We start from the raw sequence: 20,359 nt of genomic DNA on the forward strand, positions 1-20,359 counted from the left end.
TATTAACAAGCGTTAAAGGACAAATAGGACCGGGGATGGTAAGAAGGGGAACCCATGAACAAATACCGGACGGGTCAATTTTCGATTTCCGAAAGTGGATACGGAGACCTCGGTCACAGGGAGTGACACCATCATACTGGAGTCCTCCTGAAGTGCGCTTGGATGGGGACACCAATTCACTAATGCGCAAAGCACCAATCCAAAAAACGCGAGTCAAAAAGCGGCAGAGAGTAGAGCAGACTTGAAAGGAGAAGAGCGGACAGCGGGAGTGGGTTGATTAGGCGGGTAAGTAAACTGAAAGAAATGGGCCGTCTGTTCCCCTGACGAGTGTGCTCCCTCCTCCAACCCATAATAGCCTGCCGAATGATGAAAACCTTAGTAACATCGATCCAACCTAAGAGGTTAAAATAAACACCGAGATCAGATAGGCGGTTCTGTGCTACGGCTCCTGAAACACCCATGCTGCGCAAGTAAAGTAAATATTCGATTGTGACCTCCAGACGGGCAGCGTCGGATGCTGCTGCTGATCTATCCCCAAATAAGTTATGCCACTCATTCCATGCCTTACCGTAAGAACGCCATGTAGACGAGGCCACTGAAGATCTCACCAACTCCATCAATCTTTCTCTACCACCTCCCACATGAGGGATGGGCATGGATGCCCCTCTGGTTTGGCCGCGGGGAAACATTCCCGGAATTTCTGCCAATCGAAACGAGAAAGAGAATCAGCAATGACATTATTTGTACCCGGAACATGGCGGGCTTAAAACCAGATGTTTAAACGTAAGCATTTTAATACCAGGAATCTGAGTAATTTGATAACCTGGGGAGATGAGGACGACAAGTGATTTATGGCGTGTACAATACTCATATTGTCAGTCCAATAACAGATCCGTTTATCCCTGAGGGATGGGCCCCATAAAGAAATGGCTGTGATGATAGGAAATAACTCTAACCAAGTAAGGTTTTTAACCCAGCCCTCAGTGCGCCAAGATTCCGGCCAAGGTTCGGCACACCATTGGTCTCCAAAAATGACACTGAAACCAGTAGATCCAGCGGCATCGGAAAAAAGGGAGAGATCCTCATTAGTCAATTCCGATGACTAAAAGCATGTATATCCATTATAGGACAAGAGGAACTCCTTCCCAACCAGCAAGTCTGCTTTCAAAGGAGGTTTTATCCGAATTCTATGATGGGGAAGCTTGATGCTTTTGGTCGAGAGGGATAAACGTCTGGAAAAATTCTCCCCATAGGCATTACTGTGCAAGCAAAGTTAAGGAGGCCTAGCATGGACTGCATTTGACATAGTGTTACTTTGAGGACAGAACAAAATCCTTCAATCTGGGACAGCAATTTTGAATTTTTTTCTGAGGGAAGGTGAAAAACCATGGCAACGGAATCAATCTCAATTCCTAAAAAGGATAGCGAAGTAGTAGCAAAAGTTTTTCCACTGGATAAGGAAACGCCAAAATACGACGCGAAAAAAATAAAATTGTCCAGCAAAAATTGACAGGACCTGGAATCTGGTGGTCCCACAAAAAGAAAATCGTCAAGATAATGGATTATAGCGGAGGAACCTGTTTCATACTTAACCACCCATTCTAGGAAAGAACCAAATAATTCAAAATAATAGCAAGAGATGGAACAACCCATGGGAAGGCAGGTAGATCTCACATCACCGTTACTTTCTGAGTAGCAACGTCTTCGGAAAGTTTATGAAGCTACATTTACAGAAAACATGGGTCCACTGGCTTTACTAAACGCCATCTACAAATTCGAGCTTCAAGATTTGGAGAGGTGTGTATTGTAAGAATTTTTATCACCCAACCACTTTGAGTAGCAGAAGGAGAGATAGCATTAGCAAACTCTCAAGAACTATCTGCATTCTACAATGACGGAACAACGGTTAAACAGCCGAGCCCTTCTGTCAATTGAGCATGAGCTCGCCAGACACCTGAATTTTAAAGACCTGATTAAGGATTTTTCTAACCAGCAGGTAAAACGACTGCCTGTTCCATACATGTAAATTTGCATCTTCACATCTTCTACATTGCAGCCAGTTTTACATTAGTGTGTTATTGCCATGTATGTTCCCCTGTATTATGGATGAGTGTCCTAGCCTGACTGCGGGATTACTGACCCAAAGTCCTAGCATTAGACAGATGTAACAGATCGGATAGTGATGTTTCAGTTCTGAGACCTGCACCTGACTGACCCTGCGATGCACTATCCGTACCCCAGATGGGAATACCCATTTAATATTAGGGCTCAGTTTTTAGGATAGAGCGCACTATTGTTTGTTGTTCTTGAATTTATGGAAATACGTCTTTATTATTATGGTTCATTTCCTTAGATCGTTGTTTTAATATGTTTTCTGACATCACAAAATGACCTTATTTTCATTGTATTAATTGGTTATACGTTTTGTCTTTGTTTTGTTACATTATAATTTTGCACTTTACACAATTGACCAAAGGATTTAACTAAATGACTCTTATGAAAAATAGATTTAATTAGTGAAATGTTTAGTGGGAATGTTTTACAAAACTTTTATGTTAAGGGCATTGACCATGCTCTGGTTATTCTTAACCAATGTGTGTGTGAGATGAATAAAAGGCCCTTAATGCAGAAATTCAACATAGAAATATAGTCTATTTCCCATATTTCGTATTTAGTGCCGAAGTTCAAGAAAGACCATAATACTAAGTGCCTTATCATCATCTCAAACACATTGGTAAAGAATAACCAGAAAATTGGCAATCCTTTTAATCATAGTTTAACTTTTTGGAAGAATTTACTTTAAAGTTTGTCACCCCTTATATCATAAATAATAAATAAACAGAAATTGCTTTTCTAATAGAATAACACGTCCAGAAGAGATTCCTTTTCAGCAGTCACCTCATTATCATAGCCAGCAGGATTACAATGAGAGATAACAGAATCCACCATTCACATTAGGTCGTGTCACAGCTCACCTCTTCCCCTTTCCTGCACAATGACATCTGCATGTCACTAAACATGAGAACATGTATAGAAAACTCTCCCTAGGAATTAGAGTCCCCTGTTTTGTCTTGTGATATATATACATCCATATGTCTATTGTTCATATCTCCAAACAGGCAAGACAGCAGATTTCCATAAATGTACAGAAAACAGGATACAATAATCTGAAGTCAGAAATACAGATTATAAAAAAATTATCACAATCTGGTTTCAATTAGTTTCAAAAATGTACGTCACTCATTCCCTTAAAGAAAAATAAGCAAAATATACCTAAAAAGAATATTGGATAGTTTAAGAAATGTTTAATAGGTTAGAGTAGAGTAGGGCCCTGCCAAAAGAGTCTACCTTGTCGTGGTGGCAGGCTTAAAAAATCTTTTGGCCAAAACAAAAGCTGATGGCTGTGTATGTGATATGGTGTTCGATGGGAACTGTTTATGTGTGATTGGTGAAACCGAGGTGCACAAGCAGAGTTTTTCCAAGAGTGGGAGGTGGGACGGTGGAAAGTTTGAGGGGTGGAGGCGGGGCTGGTGTGGAGTCTCAAGGGTGCCCGGAAATGTTGCCAGTATGGGGTGCTGAAATTCCTGGTGGCAGCCCTGCTTCAGTATGTAGCAAAAATCACAGTCTCCTACTCTCCACAGGCATGTGTTCAAAGGAGTATGTTACGGATCCGGGTGGTGGAACCTCTGCGCTGCGGTGCAAGGAGGGACCAGAGGGGCGTAAGTAGCTGTCAACTCGGACTGACCAAGGTCATACGGCGGCTCAATCGACTCCGTGACCAGGGAAGGACCGAGCAGAGGGACCAGGTGCTACTCTGGGACCGACCTTGTATGAGAGCAGGTGACTCCCACGGGTCAGAAGGCAGGGACTGACCGGTACAGCAGATGAGCACGGCAGGCAGGCTGACGGGTGATCCGGGTAAGCGGACTGGCAGACACAGCAGGTAACAAGCAGGAGCCTCCAGATAGGCTGGCTGGTAGGCACGGCAGGTAACAGGCAGGTGCTTCCAGGTAAGCAGGCGGGCAAGGCCCATAGACAGACTGGCGGACTTGACTGTAGACAGACTGGCGGGCTGCAGAGTAGACAAGCTGGCAGACTGGACTAGTAGTCAGGCTGGCGGGCTGGACTTGTAGTCAGGCTGGCGGGCTGGACTTGTAGTCAGGCTGGCGGGCTGGACTTGTAGTCAGGCTGGTGGGCTGGACTTGTAGTCAGGCTGGCAGCGGGACCTGAGGGCTGAAGCAGAGTTTAACACACAAAGCTACAACCTTGCATGGGCACCTCCATCTTGGAGGAGGTGCCTTTTATATGAGAGGTCCTCCGGTCATTGGCCGGGGACTCTTTAGGACGGCGTGCGCGGCCCCTTTAAGAGGGAGGGAGCGCGCGCGCGCCCTAAGCACAATGCCCGGGAAGTTGCGCGCCGGCAGAAGCAGGAGCGACGGAGGACGCCGGGAGGGGAGCGCGGCGGTAAGAGGGACGGCGTCTCTGCCTGTCAAGGCGCAGAGACACCGATACTACAGAGTATTGTCATGACAAGCACTGGGGTGTTCAGAAAACCTCAAGCTGTCATGACAACCCTTTGGCACCCCACAATCATGATGCAGGGACAGTTAGAACAGTGTGCCCCACCTGGACCAGTCGCTGTAAATTCTGCCATCACAGATTGTTAGCGGCATATAACAGGTTAACGGCCGCTTCCGTCCACTCGCATCTGTTAGAGGCAGATGATGGCTGAATAATGCAGCCATCATTTGTCGGCTTAGTTCCCAAGTCCACATCAAAGAACGGGACCTGGGATTTGTTATTTGTTTCTATAAACCGTTTTGTTTTTTACTTTTTTTACTTTAGTCCCTTTACAGAACGTGAACCTGGTTGAGCTTTATTGCACGATGCTGCGAGGCATGATTTACAATTACAGCTGTGGGGGCCATTGTGTGAGTTGGTTGACTAAAAGAGCCCCCTACCTTTATTTGACAACCTAGATGCCACTGATACTATAGGTTGCTGCATCAAAGGCGTTAATTAAAGATAACAGCTAGGATCACAGACATTGACTTCCCAGTTCCTGCGGGAGCCCCTCAGTGATCCAGCTGGAATGGTGCCAGCACCGGAGGTGAGTATAGCTCCTATTATTTTACTTTGTGGAAACATAGTGATTGAGAAGGGTTGGTCCTAGTAGTGAACATCAGAGAGAGACTTGCGGCCTAGCCGGAAAACCCAGTGATCCCTGCTAGGGCCAGAGCTTCATAGAGAACTTACATGGAAACTCACACGACTGGGCACACCACCTTTGTGAAGAGAACATTAACGTTAAATAGTGAAAGACTTTCTCTGCTATCCCAAGCTTACTGATATTAGTTCTACTGTTGATTTGCCTTGTTACTAACACTTTACAGTTTAAAGTATATACCGTATATACTCGAGTATAAGCCAACTGTTTCCGCACACTGAACTCATCATCTTTCCTTCATCTCGCATATCTTCCCCACCTGATCTTTCTATCACAATAAATGACATCACACTTTCCCCTGTCCCCGGAGTAACCCTTGACTCTGCCCTGTCCTTCAAACCCCACATCCAAGCTCTTGCCACCTCCTGTGGCCTCCAGCTCAAAAGTATTCCCAGAATCCATCCTTTCCTCAACCCTCAATCTATTAAACTGCTTGTTCATGCCCTCATCATCTCCCGCCTCGACTACTGCAGCACCCTCCTCTGTGGCCTACCTGCTAACACTCTCGCACCCCTCCAGTCCATCCTCAACTCTGCTGCTCGACTAGTTCATCTCTCGCCTCACTATTCCTCTGCTACCCCCCTTTGCAAATACCTTCACATGCTAATAATAATAAAAAGTAATTTTTCATTTAACTTTGCATGAAGCCCTATGGGTTATACAAAATTTCTGAATACGGTTTTGAATATTTTGAGGTGTATACGTGACATATAGATCCCTCAAAATCTTTTCAAATGTGTAGATGGTCCTGAAAAACTGAGGGATGGGACATTTCATTGGCATACAAAATTCAAAGTACAAAAATGAGACTTTTTCTAAATATTTATCAAATTTCCGATATTTTTTATATAAATGTCTATCATATTGACCTAAATTTACCACGAATGTAAACTACAATGTGTCAAGAAAAAAATTATTACCACATAAAATGGCACATATTAGTTTAAAAAATTTGGCTTGGTCAGGAAAGTAAAAAGTACCTTAAGTGGGAAGGGGTTAAAGAGTTATTCCCAATATATGTAATAACTCTGAAGTGGAGCAGACTCCACAATACAAACTGTTTATTTTATTAAAATAAATACATTTCTTAGACCTGATGAGGCTTGTTTGGTTGCATTAAAAATCCACTTGCTTTTGAGCCGAAACATTGGCACCTGTTCACACGGGCCAATAAATACACCATTTTTTATGTAATTTTCTATTAAGTGCTACCATCTTTTTTGCTTACTTATATGCCGACACTGGGGTATCGTGTGCCGGGACCCTTGGAGCTCTCACCGCCATAAAACCTGAACGGCCGTGCAGTCCCTCCGCCTCTTATGGGACGTGCTGGTGAAGGTGCGTACGCAATGACATCATCGCGTACGCGTCTGCATAGAGGGCCAAGATGCCAGTACAGAAGTGCAGCTGCAGGGGATTATATGAGAGGTAAGTATCAATTTATTTATTTTTAATAGAATTAATTAAATGGTCTTGGGGGAGAGCTCATGATGAACTGGGAGTGGAGGTTGGGGAAAGCACTTGGAGAATAGGGAGTGGGGGAAGGGGAGAGCACATGATGAATTGGGAGTGGGGGGGGAGAGAGCACATGGTGAATTGGGGGTGGGGAGAGCAAATGATGATTTTGGAGTGGGGGTGGGGAGAGCTCATGATGAACTGAGAGTCGGGGTGGGGAGAGCACATGGAGAATTGGAAGTGGGGGGTGAGGAGAGCACAAGGTGAACTGGAATTAAGGGGTGGGGAGAGCACATGGTGAACTGGGAGTGGGGGGTGGGGAGAGCACATGGTGAATTGGGAGTGAGGAGTGGATAGAGCACATTATTAATTGGGGGTGGGGAGAGCACATGGTGGGTGGGGAGAGCAAATTATGAATTGAAGGTGGGGGGTGGAGAGAGCAAATGGTGAATTGCGAGTGGGGGATGGGGAGAGCACATGGTGAATTGGGGGTGGGGAGAGCAGATAATGATCTGGGGGGTGGGGAGAGTACATGGTGAATTGGAAGTGGGGGGTGGGGAGAGCATATGCTGAATGGGGGGGTGAGGAGAGCAAATGATGAATTGGGAGTGGTTGGGGAGAGCAAATGATTAATTGAGAGAGGTGAGTGGGGAGAGCAAATTGTGAATTGGGAGTGTGGAGAGCACATGGTGAATTGGGGGTGGGGAGAGCAAATGATGAAGTGGGGGTGGGGAGAGCAAATGGTGAATTGGGGGTGGGGAGAGCAAACGGTGAATTGGGAGTGGTGGGTGGGGAGAGCAAATGGTGCATTGGGAGTGGGGGTGGGGAGAGCTAATGGTAAATTGGGAGTGGGGAGAGAAAATGGTCAATTGGGAGGGAGCGGTAGTGAGAGCTAATGGTGAATTGGGAGTGTGGAGTGCACATGATGAATTGGGGGTGGGAAGAGCAAATGGTGAATTGGGAATAGGGGGTGGGGAGAACTAATGGTGAATGGAGCAAATAGTGAGTGGGGGGTGGGGAGAGCAAACGTTGAATTGGAAGTGGGGGTAGAGAGCAGATGGTGAATTAGGAGTGCGGGTGGGGAGAGCAAATGGTGAATTGGGAGTGGAGGGTGGGGTGAGCAAATGGTGAATTGGGAGTGGAGGGTGGGGAGAACAAATGGTGAATTGGGAGTGGGGAGAGCAAATGATGAGTTGGGAGTGGGGAGAGCAAATGGTGAATGGGGAGTGGGGATGGGGGGAGCAAATGGTGAATTGGGAGTGGGGGGTGGGGAGAGCTAGTGGTGAATTTGGAGTGGGGAGAGCTAATGGTGAATTTGGAGTGGGGAGAGCAAATGTTGAATGGGGGGTGGGGAGAGCTAATGGTGAATTGGGAGTGGGGGAGAGCAAATAATGAATTGGGAGTGGGGGAGAGCAAATGATGAATTGGGAGTGGGGGAGAATAAATGATTATGAATACAGGTTGGGAGAGAGCATGAACATGACATAATGAATTGGAGTGGAGGGGTTCATGTAAATATAATGAATTGGGGGAGCGGAAGGTACAGAGTGGGGGGTGTTGAGGATGCAGGAGTGTGACTGGTAATGAATTGGGAAAGAGTACAGGTGCTATTTAATTTATATATTTATTGGGTGGAGAAAGTGGCTATTTACAGTTAGTGGGGGGGGCCGTGGTGGATTACAATTTGTATTTGGAATGGTGGGTTGCATAATAACTAATTATATATTAATGGTGGGTGCACATCTGTATTCAGCTGCGTAATGTAGAAATTGGGGAATGTGCTCTAGATAACTGTGTGCTATTTTATGCAGAGACGAGTCCTGGCTGGAAGAAGTGAGGTCGGTCTGCGCTGGATGAAAGTGAAAAAAAGCGAAGATGAAGGACTTCAACTAGAGACGTCACTTGTGAGTCAGTGTGTTCTCTGTACAATGACACTATATACTAATGTGCAGAGCTCCTGTGTATGTCACTGGTGATCACTGTATTACCTGTACACTATACACTATATGGAGAGCTCCTGTGCATAATGTCACTGGTGATCACTGTATTACCTGTACACTATATACACAGCTCCTATGTATAATGTCACTGGTGATCACTGTATTACCTGTACACTGACACTATATACAGAGCTCCTGTGTATAATGTCACTGGTGATCACTGTATTACCTGTACACTATATACACAGCTCCTATGTATAATGTCACTGGTGATCACTGTATTACCTGTACACTGACACTATATACAGAGCTCCTGTGTATAATGTCACTGGTGATCACTGTACACCGTCTACTATGTAGAGAGCTCCTGTGTATAATGGCACTTATGGTAATATTAGTATTTTTTTTTTTTTTTATTAATGATCAGTATTGTATTATTTGGTCACTATGTGGTGGTAATATGTGGTCCGGTCATGGTGTGGCGGTATTTGTCCCTTACACTGTGTGCAGAATTATTAGGCAAGTTGTATTTTAGAGGATTATTTTTATTATTGATCAACAACTATGTTCTCAATCAACCCAAAAGACTCATAAATATCCAAGCTTAATATTTTTGGAAGTTGGAGTGTTTTTTTTTTAGATTTGGCTATCTTAGGAGGATATCTGTGTGTGCAGGTAACTATTACTGTGCAGAATTATTAGGCAACTTAATAAAAACCAAATATAATCCTATGTCAGTTGTTTATTTTCACCAGGTAAACCAATATCAGTGCACAAAATTTAGAAATAAACATTTCTGACATGCAAAAACAAAAACCAAAAAAATTAGTGATCATTATAGCCACCTTTCTTTATGATGACACTCAACAGCCTTCCATCCATAGATTCTGTCTGTTGCTTGATATGTTTTCGATCAACATTGCGTGCAGCAGCCACCACAGCCTCCCAGACACTGTTCCGAGAGGTGTACTGTTTTCACTCCCTGTAGATCTCACATTTTATGATGGACCACAGGTTCTCTATGGGGTTCAGATCAGATGAACAAGGGGGCCATGTCATTATTTTTTCTTCTTTTAGACCTTTACTGGCCAGCCACGCTGTGGAGTAGTTGGATGCATGTGAGGGAGCATTGTCCTGCATTTAAATCATGTTTTTTTTGAACGATACCGACTTCTTCCTGTACCACTGCTTGAAGAAGTTGTCTTCCAGAAAGTGGCAGTAGGTCTGAGAGTTGAGCTTCACTCCATCCTCAACCCGAAAAGGTCCCATAAGTTCATCTTTGATTATATCAGCCCATACCAGTACCCCACCTCCACCTTGCTGGCGTCTGAGTCGAAGTGGAGCTCTCTGCCCTTTACTGATCCAGCCTCTGGCCCATCCATCTGGCCCATCAAGAGTCACTCTCATTTCATCAGTCCATAAAACCTTTGAAAAATCAGTCTTAAGATATTTCTTGGCCCATTCTTGACATTTTATCTTATGTTTCTTGTTCAAAGGTGGTCGTTTTTCAGCCTTCCTTACCTTGGCCATGTCCCTGAGTATCGCACACCTTGTGCTTTTTGATACTCCAGTAACGTTGCAGCTCTGAAATATGGCAAAGCTGGTGGCGAATGGCATCTTGGCAGCTTCACGCTTGATTTTCGTCAATTCATGGGCAGTTATTTTGCGCCTTTTTTGGCCAACACGCTTCTTGCGACCCTGTTGGCTATTTGCCATGAAACGCTTGATTGTTCGGTGATCACGCTTCAAAAGTATGGAAATTTCAAGATTGCTGCATCCCTCTGCAAGACATCTCACAATTTTGGACTTTTCAGAGCCCGTCAAATCTCTCTTCTGACCCATTTTGCCAAAGGAAAGGAAGTTGCCTAATAATTAAGCACACCTTATATAGGGTGTTGATGTCATTAGTCAACACCTCTCCTCATTACAGAGATGCACATCACCAGATTTACTTAATTGGTAGTTGGCTCTCAAGCCTATGCAGCTTGGAGTAGGACAACATGTATAAAAATTATCATGTGATCAAAATACTTATTTGCCTAATAATTCTGCACACAGTGTATATGTGGTATTATTTGGTGACCATTTGGTGGTAATATGTGGTCTGGCCATGGTGTGGCGGTATTTTTTCCTTGTATGTGGTATTATTTGATCACTATGTGGTGGTAATATGTGGTCTGGCCATGGTGTGGCGGTATTTTTTCCTTGTATGTGCTATTATTTGATCACTATGTGGTGGTAATATGTGGTCTGGTCATGGTGTGGCAGTATACCTTGTATGTGGTATTATTTGGTGACTATGTGATGGTAAATTGTGGTCCGGCTATGGTGTGATGGTTTTTGTTCCTTGAATGTGATATTATTAGTCATTTTAAAAAATGTATGTGACACATTCCTTTAAAGAAAAAGAAATAAAAATATACCTAAAAAGAGTATTGGATATTTTAAGAAAGGTTTAATAGGTTAGAGTAAAGTAGGGCCCAGCCAAAAGAGTCTAACTTGTCGTGGTGGTTGATTAAAAAAATCTTTTGGCCAAAACAAAAGTTGCTGGCTATGTATGTGATATATGGTTGAGTGGGAACTGTAAATCTGTGATTGGTGAGGGCGTGGTGCAGAAGTGGAGTTTTTCCAATATTTGGTGGTGGGACTGTGGAAGTTTCGAGGGGTGGAGGTGGAGCTGGGGTGGAGCCTGGGCGGAGTCTCAAGGGAGCTTGAAAATGTTGCCAATATTGGGCCCTGAAATTCCTGGTGGCAGCCCTCTATCTATCTGTCTATCTAAATAACAAAGTAAGGCTATGTGTGTTATGATCTGCAAGAAGAAATAAGGAAAGATAGGGGAAAGCTGCCCCTACAGTAAGACTAAGCTGAATCCCTACGATGTAGCGGGCTGCCTGTTCCTAGTCAACAGACCCACTTTTTTCTTCGGCTAGTCTGAACGAAGACCTATAGAATTAAGGAAGGGCTCCTAAAGAACTAAGGACTGGGACAAAAATGGGACACTTCCTAAACAGAAATTGTTGTAGAACACAAAAGACAAATTGACAAAAAGTACTAGAGGTCCAAGAGGACCAAGCAAACTGACAGAGCTAGGCACCGAAGCACCAGGCTAGCAAAACAGTCAAACAACACTGAAGTCCAGCAAAGCCAGAAGGGCAGAGCTGGAATATATAGGCAGGTGGTCACGTGGCCACAAAACACAAGATAGCAAAAACTAACAGGAGGGTTCTAACAGAACCCCCTCTTCTATGAGGATCCTCCTGATCCTCCAGGCCCAGGCCTTTGAGGAAACCTCCTGTGGAAAGCTTTAACTAGCCTAGGAGCAGAGACATCATCCGTCCTTACCCAGGAGTAGTCTTCGGGACCGAAACCCTTCCAGGAGACAAGATACTGTAATTTCCCTCTATGCCATCTAGAATTCAAAATACGAGAAATTTCATATTCGCCGTCTTCCACCACAGGAGGAACTGTGACAGTGGCGTCCCTATTAGATACGTCAGCCTTTTTCAAGAAGGAAACATGAAATACAGGATTAATCTTCCAGGAAGTAGGGACATCCAACCTAACAGCAGGTGGGTTAACAACCTGAAGCACTTTAAATGGACCCACAAACTTAGGACCCAGTTTTTTAGAGGGAATCCTCAAACGCAGGTTCTTCAAGGACAACCAAACCATGTCACCCACAGTAAACAAAACCTCTTTACGTTTCCTGTCAAAATACTTCTTGGACTTTTTGTTAGCCTCTTGAAGGTTACAACGTACATTAGTCCAAACTCTCTCTAAATCACCGGAAAAATTCTCCTCCTCCGGCACCGCCGACCCCAATTTGGAGAAAGAACCAAAAGACGGATGTCTCCCAGTACAACAAAAAAAAAGGAGAACACCCAGCAGAGGAGGATGTATGACTGTTAAGAGCAAATTCTGCGAGAAGCAGAAACTCCGACCACACCTCTTGATTGTCCGCCACAAAGCAACGCAAAAACTGCTCAACATCCTGGTTCTTTCTTTCAGTCTGTCCATTAGACTCAGGATGATAACCAGACGAAAATGACAAATGGACTCCCAACCTGCACAAAAAGCACGCCAAAAGCAAGCCACAAACTGAGGTCCTCTATCAGAAACAATATCCGTGGGAACACCATGGAGCTTGACAATCTCCTTAACAAATGCCTTAGCGAGTGTCTTGGCGCAGGGCAACTTAATGAATGGAACCAAATGACACATCTTACTAAAACGGTCCACGACCACCCAGATGACAGTAAAACCCTCGGACACAGGAAGATCAGTAATAAAATCCATAGTGAGATGCGTCCAAGGCGCACTAGGAACATCCAGAAGGCAAAGCAACCCCGCAGCAGGAGTATGTGAAGCCTTTGACCTAGCGCACACAGTACACTGACACACTCACTTGATGACTTCCTTCTGCCATCCAGGCCACCAAAAACTGCGACTGATCAGTCTCTTAGTCTCCGAAATTCCTGGATGACCTGCCAACAGAGACTCATGACACTCCACAAACAAATCTCTCCTAAAGGCTCCAGGCACGAACAACCTCCCATGGGGAGTGTTAGATGGAGCATCATCTTGAGCTTTCAGAATCCCATTCTCCAAAACAGAGTCCAAAGCCGCCACCACAACTCCTTTCTGTAAAATGCTCTCCTCCTCCTCGGCACCGACCGTAGGAGAGAAGCTGCGAGATAAAGCATTGGCTTTAACATTCTTAGTACCAGGGAAATAGGTAACAGAAAAATGAAACCGAGAAAAAAAAAGTGCCCACCTAGCTTGACGGGCATTCAAGCGCTTGGCAGCATCCAGATAAATCAAATTCTTATGATCTGTGAAAACCTGAATAGGAAATCTAGTGCCTTCCAAAAAATGACGCCAATGTTCAAACGCGAGTTTAATAGCCAGCAGCTCCCGATTTCCAACATCATAATTCAGTTCGGTTTCCGAAAAAATTTTCGAAAAGAAGGCACAAGGATGTACTCCACCCTTGTTCTCCTGAGACAAAACTGCTCCGACCCCCACCGATGAAGCATCGACCTCGACCAAAAAAGGCTTGGTCTCATCAGGCTGCATAAGGATAGGGGCAGAACTGAACCTCTCTTTGAGATACTCAAAAACTTCAATGGCCTCAGTAGTCCACTGGGCCGTATTCGCACCTTTCCTGGTGAGATCGGTTAGAGGTTTAACAATTACAGAAAAATTCTTAATGAATTTCCTGTAATAATTGGCAAAACCCAAAAATCTCTGTATAGATTTCAAACCAATAGGCCTAGGCCATTCCTGCACAGCCTGAACCTTCACAGGGTCCATCTCAAAGCAATCGCTGGAGACAATGTAGCCCAAAAAACAAATTTTCTGCACAGCAAACTCACATTTCTCCAGATTAGCAAAGAGTGAAATATCACCCAATAACTGCAAAACTTCACGTACACTCTGCCAATGGGACTCCAGATCTGGTGAATAAATCAAAATGTCATCCAAATACACAACCACATTCTTACCAATCAGAGGTCTCAGGATGTCATTAATAGGGTTCTGAAAAAATGCAGGTGCATTGGTAAGACCAAAAGGCATCACCAGATTTTCAAAATGACCTACCGGAGTGTTAAAAGCAGTTTTCCATTCATCACCCTCCTTCACACGTAACAAATTGTATGCCCCCCGGAGATCAATTTTGGAGAACCACTTGTCTCCCACTAACTGGTTAAACAAGTCAGGAATTAACGGTAACGGGTAGGAATTGCGTACGGTAATCTTATTTCACGAAAATCCAGACATGGACATAAACCGCCGTCCTTTTTTTTAACAAAGAAGAATCCGACTGCCACAGGCGACTTAGAAGGTCTAATGTGACTAGCAACCAGGCTAGTCTCTTTGTACTCCTCCAAGGCCTTTCTTTCAGGGATAGTCAGTTTAAACAAGCGACTTTTGGGAAGAGTAGCACCCAGAACAAACTCAATGGCGCAATCATAATCCCTATGAGGAGGTAAAACTTGCGACTCCTCCAAAAAAACCCTCCAAAAATCTTGAATAGGTACAGGTAATTCCACTTTTTCCACAGCCGCAGAGCGACCATTACAACATTTATCATAGCACTTCGGACTCCAAAACTTAATCACATTAGTAGACCAGTCCAATAAAGGATTGTGCAGTTTTAACCAAGGCAATCCTAGAACAACTGGAGAGGGTAAATTATCCAAAACAACCAAGTCCAAAATTTCTTGGTGAACTCCATTGATAGTGCGAGAAAATACTGCAACCTTGTGAGTAATACAGTTCAAAGGAGTGTTATCAATTGCAACCACAGAAATAAGTGATGACAAAGGTTTGGATTTCAATTTAAGGTTTTCCAAAAACCCTTTATCAATCACATTAAGTGCTGAACCACAATCCACAAATACCTGAAATTCAATCAAATCTCCCTGCAGAGTAGTACTCCCAGAAAGAAATACTCTTGCAGAGCATAAACAAGCTATACGGGCGTAACTGACCTTTTTTTTTCTTTACTTAAATGACGCTCACAATACTTAATCAAATGGTCACCTTTACCACAATAAAGACACAATCCCTCAGCGAATCTCCAGTCTTTTTCCTGAGAGTGGAGTGACATCTCCCCAACCTCCATCGGTTCCCCGCCGTCAGTGCAGATTTTCTGGGGACTAGGACCTGACATTACAGGAGTCTTTACGTCATTGAGCCTGCACCTCAGTCTCCTGTCTATACGAACAGCTAACTGCATAGCCTCCTGCAGAGTCTCAGGTGCAGGGAATGCAATTAGCAAATCCTTAACCCTTTCACTCAGACCAGCAAGAAATAAACATCTAAGCGCCGAATCATTCCACTTAACTTCTGAAGCCCATCTCCTGATGTGTGTGAAATAATTTTCAACATCATCAGACCCCTGATTCAAACGTCTAAGTTCTGATTCAGCAGATGAGATTCGATCAGGATCGTCATATAATAGCCCCATAGCAGAAAAAAATTCTTCAACAGAATTTAAACACGGATCATTAGGCTGGAGGGAAAAGGCCCAACCCTGTGGTTCTTTGCGCAAAAGTGACATAATAAAACCAATGCGCTGTGATTCATTCCCAGAGGAACTTGGTCTCAAACGAAAATATAACAAATAAGCATTTTTAAAGGAAAAAAATCTTGCTGTTTACCATAAAAAACATCAGGCAGTCCTACCTTTGGTTCCACAAAATGCGCTCCAGGACAGCTACTCACGTGTTGCTGAAGCTCGGCCACCTCCAGAGACAATCCTTGCACGCGTTGAGCCAACTCCTGGACGGAAACCATACTGATCCCTGAATTTCTTTCCTTTTAGTTTTTTTTTTGGGCTGGACTTACTGTTGTGATCTGCAAGAAGAACTAAGGAAAGATAGGGGAAAGCTGTCCCTACAGTAAGACTAAGCTGAATCCCTACGATGTAGCGGGCTGCCTGTTCCTAGTGAACAGACCCACCTTCGTCCTCGGCTAGTCTGAACGAAGACCTATAGAATTAAGGTAGGGGTCCCTAAAGAACTAAGGACTGGGACAAAAATGGGACACCTCCTAAACAGAAATTGTTGTAGAACACAAAAGACAAACTGACAAAAAGTACTAGAGGTCCAAGAGGACCAAGCAAACAGAGAAAGGCACAGAAGCACCAGGCTAGCAAAACAGTCAAACAACACTGAAGTCCAGCAAAGCCAGAAGGGAGGAGCTGGAATATATAGGTAGATCGTCACGTGACTGCAAAACACAAGATAGCAAAAACTAACAGGAGGGTTCTAACAATGTGCCCACGATGCAGAAATGCTCCGGATTTTTCCTGAGCGTTTCTGCATCTCCCCTGGCAGAAAAAACGCATGTGGATTGTACGTGCGGATTGTACATGCGGATTGTACATGCGGATTGTACATGCGTTTTTCCTGCCAGGGACATGCGGATGTGAAGCGTTCTTCACATGCATTTCCGCATGCGGTTTGACAAGTGCTTTCCAAGCGATTTTAGCATCACTTGGAAAGTGCTTGACAACTTGGTCACACTATATAAATCCATGCAACCAGCATGGATTTATATAGTGTAACCCAAGAGAATGTCAAAAAATAAATATTTACTTACCTTCTGATGGCCCCCGGTGTCTAGCTTCACCGTCCCGGCTGCCGGCAGATCATGTTACACTGAAGGACCTGCCGACGTCAGTGTCGCGTGACCCGTCACATGACTATGACGTCAGCGCAATTCCTTCAGTCCATCGAACTGCCGGCATGAGAGGAGGAGCTCATCGGGGGCCGCCAGAAGGTAAAAAATAAATATATACTTATTTTATTCATTTTTTTTTACAATTTTCTATGGTACAAGGGTCCGGAGGAGAGTCTCCTCTTCTCTAGACCTGGGTACGATCCACACATTAGAACGCATGGAATGCGCATCTACATATACAGTGATGCGTAATCCATGCGATCTAATGCAAGTAAATGGCGGCGAAAACGCAGCACTTCCGCAAAATAATTGGTAGTGCTGCGTTTTTTTCCGCAATGATAATCCGCAGTGGAAATTTCCGCAGCATGTGCACAGCACATGCGGATTATCATTGGGGACCATGGCAGGCCTTCTACCATGCGTTTTTTAAGCGTTTCTGCAGCGTTTTTGCTGCTGCGGAAAAGTTTAAAAATGCATCGTGGGCACACATCCTTATGGAGACCAATCTCTGTGATGGGGGAAGGGCACTAAAATAGTGTATGTCCTACACAACAAACTACCTGCTTGAAGACTGAAGACCGGGACACAGAGACACCGAATACAAGAGACACAAGCAGTGTCTGACTGGTGCCAGAGACCCCCACTGTCCAACTTTAGGGCCCCACTTCTCAACTACATGCAAATGTGACATTATCCTCAATCACAAATTTATATAACCATGAACTGGGTAGATTGGTAAATGAATAAGATGCTACCTTTGTCTGCACATAGTGAGTAAAGTTTATTGTGCCAAGTACTGCTCATATAAAAGGGTGGTGGCCACTCTGCACAGGGGTCCACTGGAGGATTCTCCTGTCGGCCAGTCCAAGCCTGAGCACAGAGCTGGCACAAAAATGCTCCCATCCCATCCAAAGTTCTGGCCAGAAGTGGTCTTCAAGGAAGAATTGTAATCAAAAACAATATCTTAGTCATAGAAACAAGGGTGCCGAAAAATGTCAGCCTTGGCTATGGACTAATGAGCAAAAATGTGAAATATTTGCCGTTCACAGAAGACAGTTAGTTTGTCAAAGGGCTGGAGAGTGGAACAATATAGAGGGTCTGCAAGCAACAATGAAGTATGGTGAAGGTGTAAGGGACGAGACAAGGGGTTCCTCGTTGTGTGCACATATTACGGATTCAGCTGATGGCACCTTCAGACTATGTTCTGCCACAGTTGGTGAGTCACTGGGACTCTTTAACTCCGCAAAGAAGAAGACAGACATGTTTCCGAAAATAAACTCTCATTTACTAGGTCTGGAAAAAATGTACAATGGGTAGCAGGAATAATGCTTTAAACTTTCATCTGTATAGTATGACAGAGGTTCACATTTGATGGTTGAGGACGGTGGCGCAATACTTGTGTAGAACTTTGCAAATGAACAACAAGCTCCACCGAGGGCCTTCATATTCCCAGTACAGGGCTACATGGGTCGATGTATTGCGCTGTGACCATTGTACCAGCCTGACTGATCCCATATTTCTTCACAAAGAACTCCAGGTCTGGCTAACACTGAGACTAGCTTTAAAATGATTTATTTTTCAGTGGGTGCCCCAACTTGCCTTTGGTATGGAGTACTGCTGCCACTGTTACTTGAATGCTGAAATGTATTCCCTAGTATGTCTGTGACGCGCCCCTGGGCCTGTGTCGCGCAGCGTTGCGCACGCGGGAGCTTACCCGGAGCCGGATCTGTTGAGGGTTGTAGTCTCGTGGCGGTGATCCGGTCCGTGCCCAGGGAGTCAGACTAAGCGGCGATGTTTTAGCAGTAGATGTTAGATGACTACGCCACCCGTTGAGTGCAGCCAGGGAGCTGCTGCTGCAGGGCAGACCGCTGAGGCCGATGGTAGGATTGTGCAGCGTGATAGTATAACCCCCAACGGGAGGGGTATGGCCTCAGGGCAGCCGACGTGGATGATGGGGGTAGCAGGAACCACTCGGAGACGGTACTGTGTAGTTCAGGGTCTTTACTGGTGACAAAGATAGACCCTCCCGGAGTACTGGCTAGCGATTGGGGCCTGGTCAGTCCTTGAGCAGATGGGATCTCCCCTGGCCAGGCGGAGTTGTAGGCCTCCCAAACTAACTGTACTCTTCTGGCTACCTTGCTAGAGGCGGGTAAAAGTAGCCCACGTCCCTGAGTGTGCCGTGTGGTGCTCACCCGTATGGCCGGTGACTCGGGGCCTTCTAGTAGCTTCCGCTCCACGATGGCGGTGCTGGTCCCATGCGTGTGACCGTGCCTTCAGGTTTCTTGGCCAGAGGACCTGGAATCCCCTGCCTGACGGATTCTGCTGCTGGGCAGGAGTTAGTCCCCACAGCCTCGGACTCCGGGTCCGGTAAGAAATCTTCTCAGTCAGGGCGAGCTCTGCAGCTGCCAGCCCCTGACTCCTTGTACACTGCTCCCACAGAGCTCCTGTTGTTTCTTCCTATATTTGCTTCTTTTCTCTGCTTCTTCTCTACTCACTAACCCTGCCTCAGCCCCAGGTTTATATAGGGGAAGTTCTTCCCCTCCCAGGACTGGGCAGGAGGTGTGGCATGCATAGGATCCCTGACCAAGAGACCTCCCACCTGCTCTCAGACGTAATATCTCTATCACTGTGGCAACCAGACCCCTGGGGTGTCACATTCCCCCCTAGTGAAATTTAGTACTCCGGGACTAAACATATTTTTAGAAAAACATAACAAGGTATAAACAATAATAATACAATAAGAAAAACACATAAAGATGGTTACGGCGTGTCCGCAACCGGGTGCAGTTTTGAAGAAAACAAAGGTGTCCATTTCACCAAAACAGGGAGACGTAACCAGGTAGGGGTCTGTCTTGCCCCGAGTCCTTAACAGTCTCTAGTCCATCCTGGGTTACGCTCCAACTAATTGTACAAGGATTCCCGGAAGATCCACCAAGGACTCCTAAAAATAACTAGAAACACAAAATTATACACAAGCAACAATACACAGGTAAACATAAATAAAACAATTTATACACTTTAAATCCTCCAGCGTGCGGGTAACTGGCCTCTAGTGGCTCTGGTGGACCTACGGAGCTGACTGTCTGGCCCCGAACTACAGGGTGTAGGAGCTGTCAAGGGTAAACTGGGCAGCTGTCTACGAGTTCCCTGGCTCACTAGGGATATGGCAGGCTCACTGCAAGCAGAGGATTGATCCTCCTGGTCTGCGGGTGTGGGGTCTTCTGCCTCCTGGACCGGCTGTTCTTCCAGCTCTACCCGTTGCTCCGTAGGTGCTTGGGATGACGGTTGGAGGAAGGTGAGTACGGGTACCACAACTGCACCATTGACTTGAGTCCAAGACCGAGGGAAGTCCCCGAGCACAGTACTAACCATATCTTCCCTTTCCTCTACGGGTCGATGGTCTTCTTGTTCCTCTTCAGGGTTCCTCAGTTGTTCGGGACACTTCTTCAGGTGGTCCCGGGATACAATGGCTGTGGTTTCCCCTCCGTCTTTACTGATGGTACAGACCTTCGGGTTATCGTGGCTTGAGGGCAGTACGGTGTACGGG

The 20,359-nt window shown here is 45.2% G+C and overlaps 1 long non-coding RNA gene across 1 annotated transcript in view; it reads right to left on the minus strand.

The window, feature by feature from the left end:
- Window positions 1-606: 606 nt before the first annotated feature.
- Window positions 607-20,359, minus strand: part of LOC141192505 (uncharacterized) — a 48,858-nt gene continuing 29,105 nt past the window's right edge. The window contains exon 3 of the long non-coding RNA XR_012265889.1: window positions 607-700. This is a non-coding gene — a long non-coding RNA (uncharacterized lncRNA). The remainder of the gene's footprint in view (window positions 701-20,359) is intronic.

This window comes from Phyllobates terribilis, unplaced genomic scaffold, assembly GCF_046119375.1.
Source record: "Phyllobates terribilis strain yellow unplaced genomic scaffold, ASM4611937v1 Scaffold_63__1_contigs__length_7903474, whole genome shotgun sequence".
NCBI classification, from domain to species: Eukaryota; Metazoa; Chordata; class Amphibia; order Anura; family Dendrobatidae; genus Phyllobates; species Phyllobates terribilis.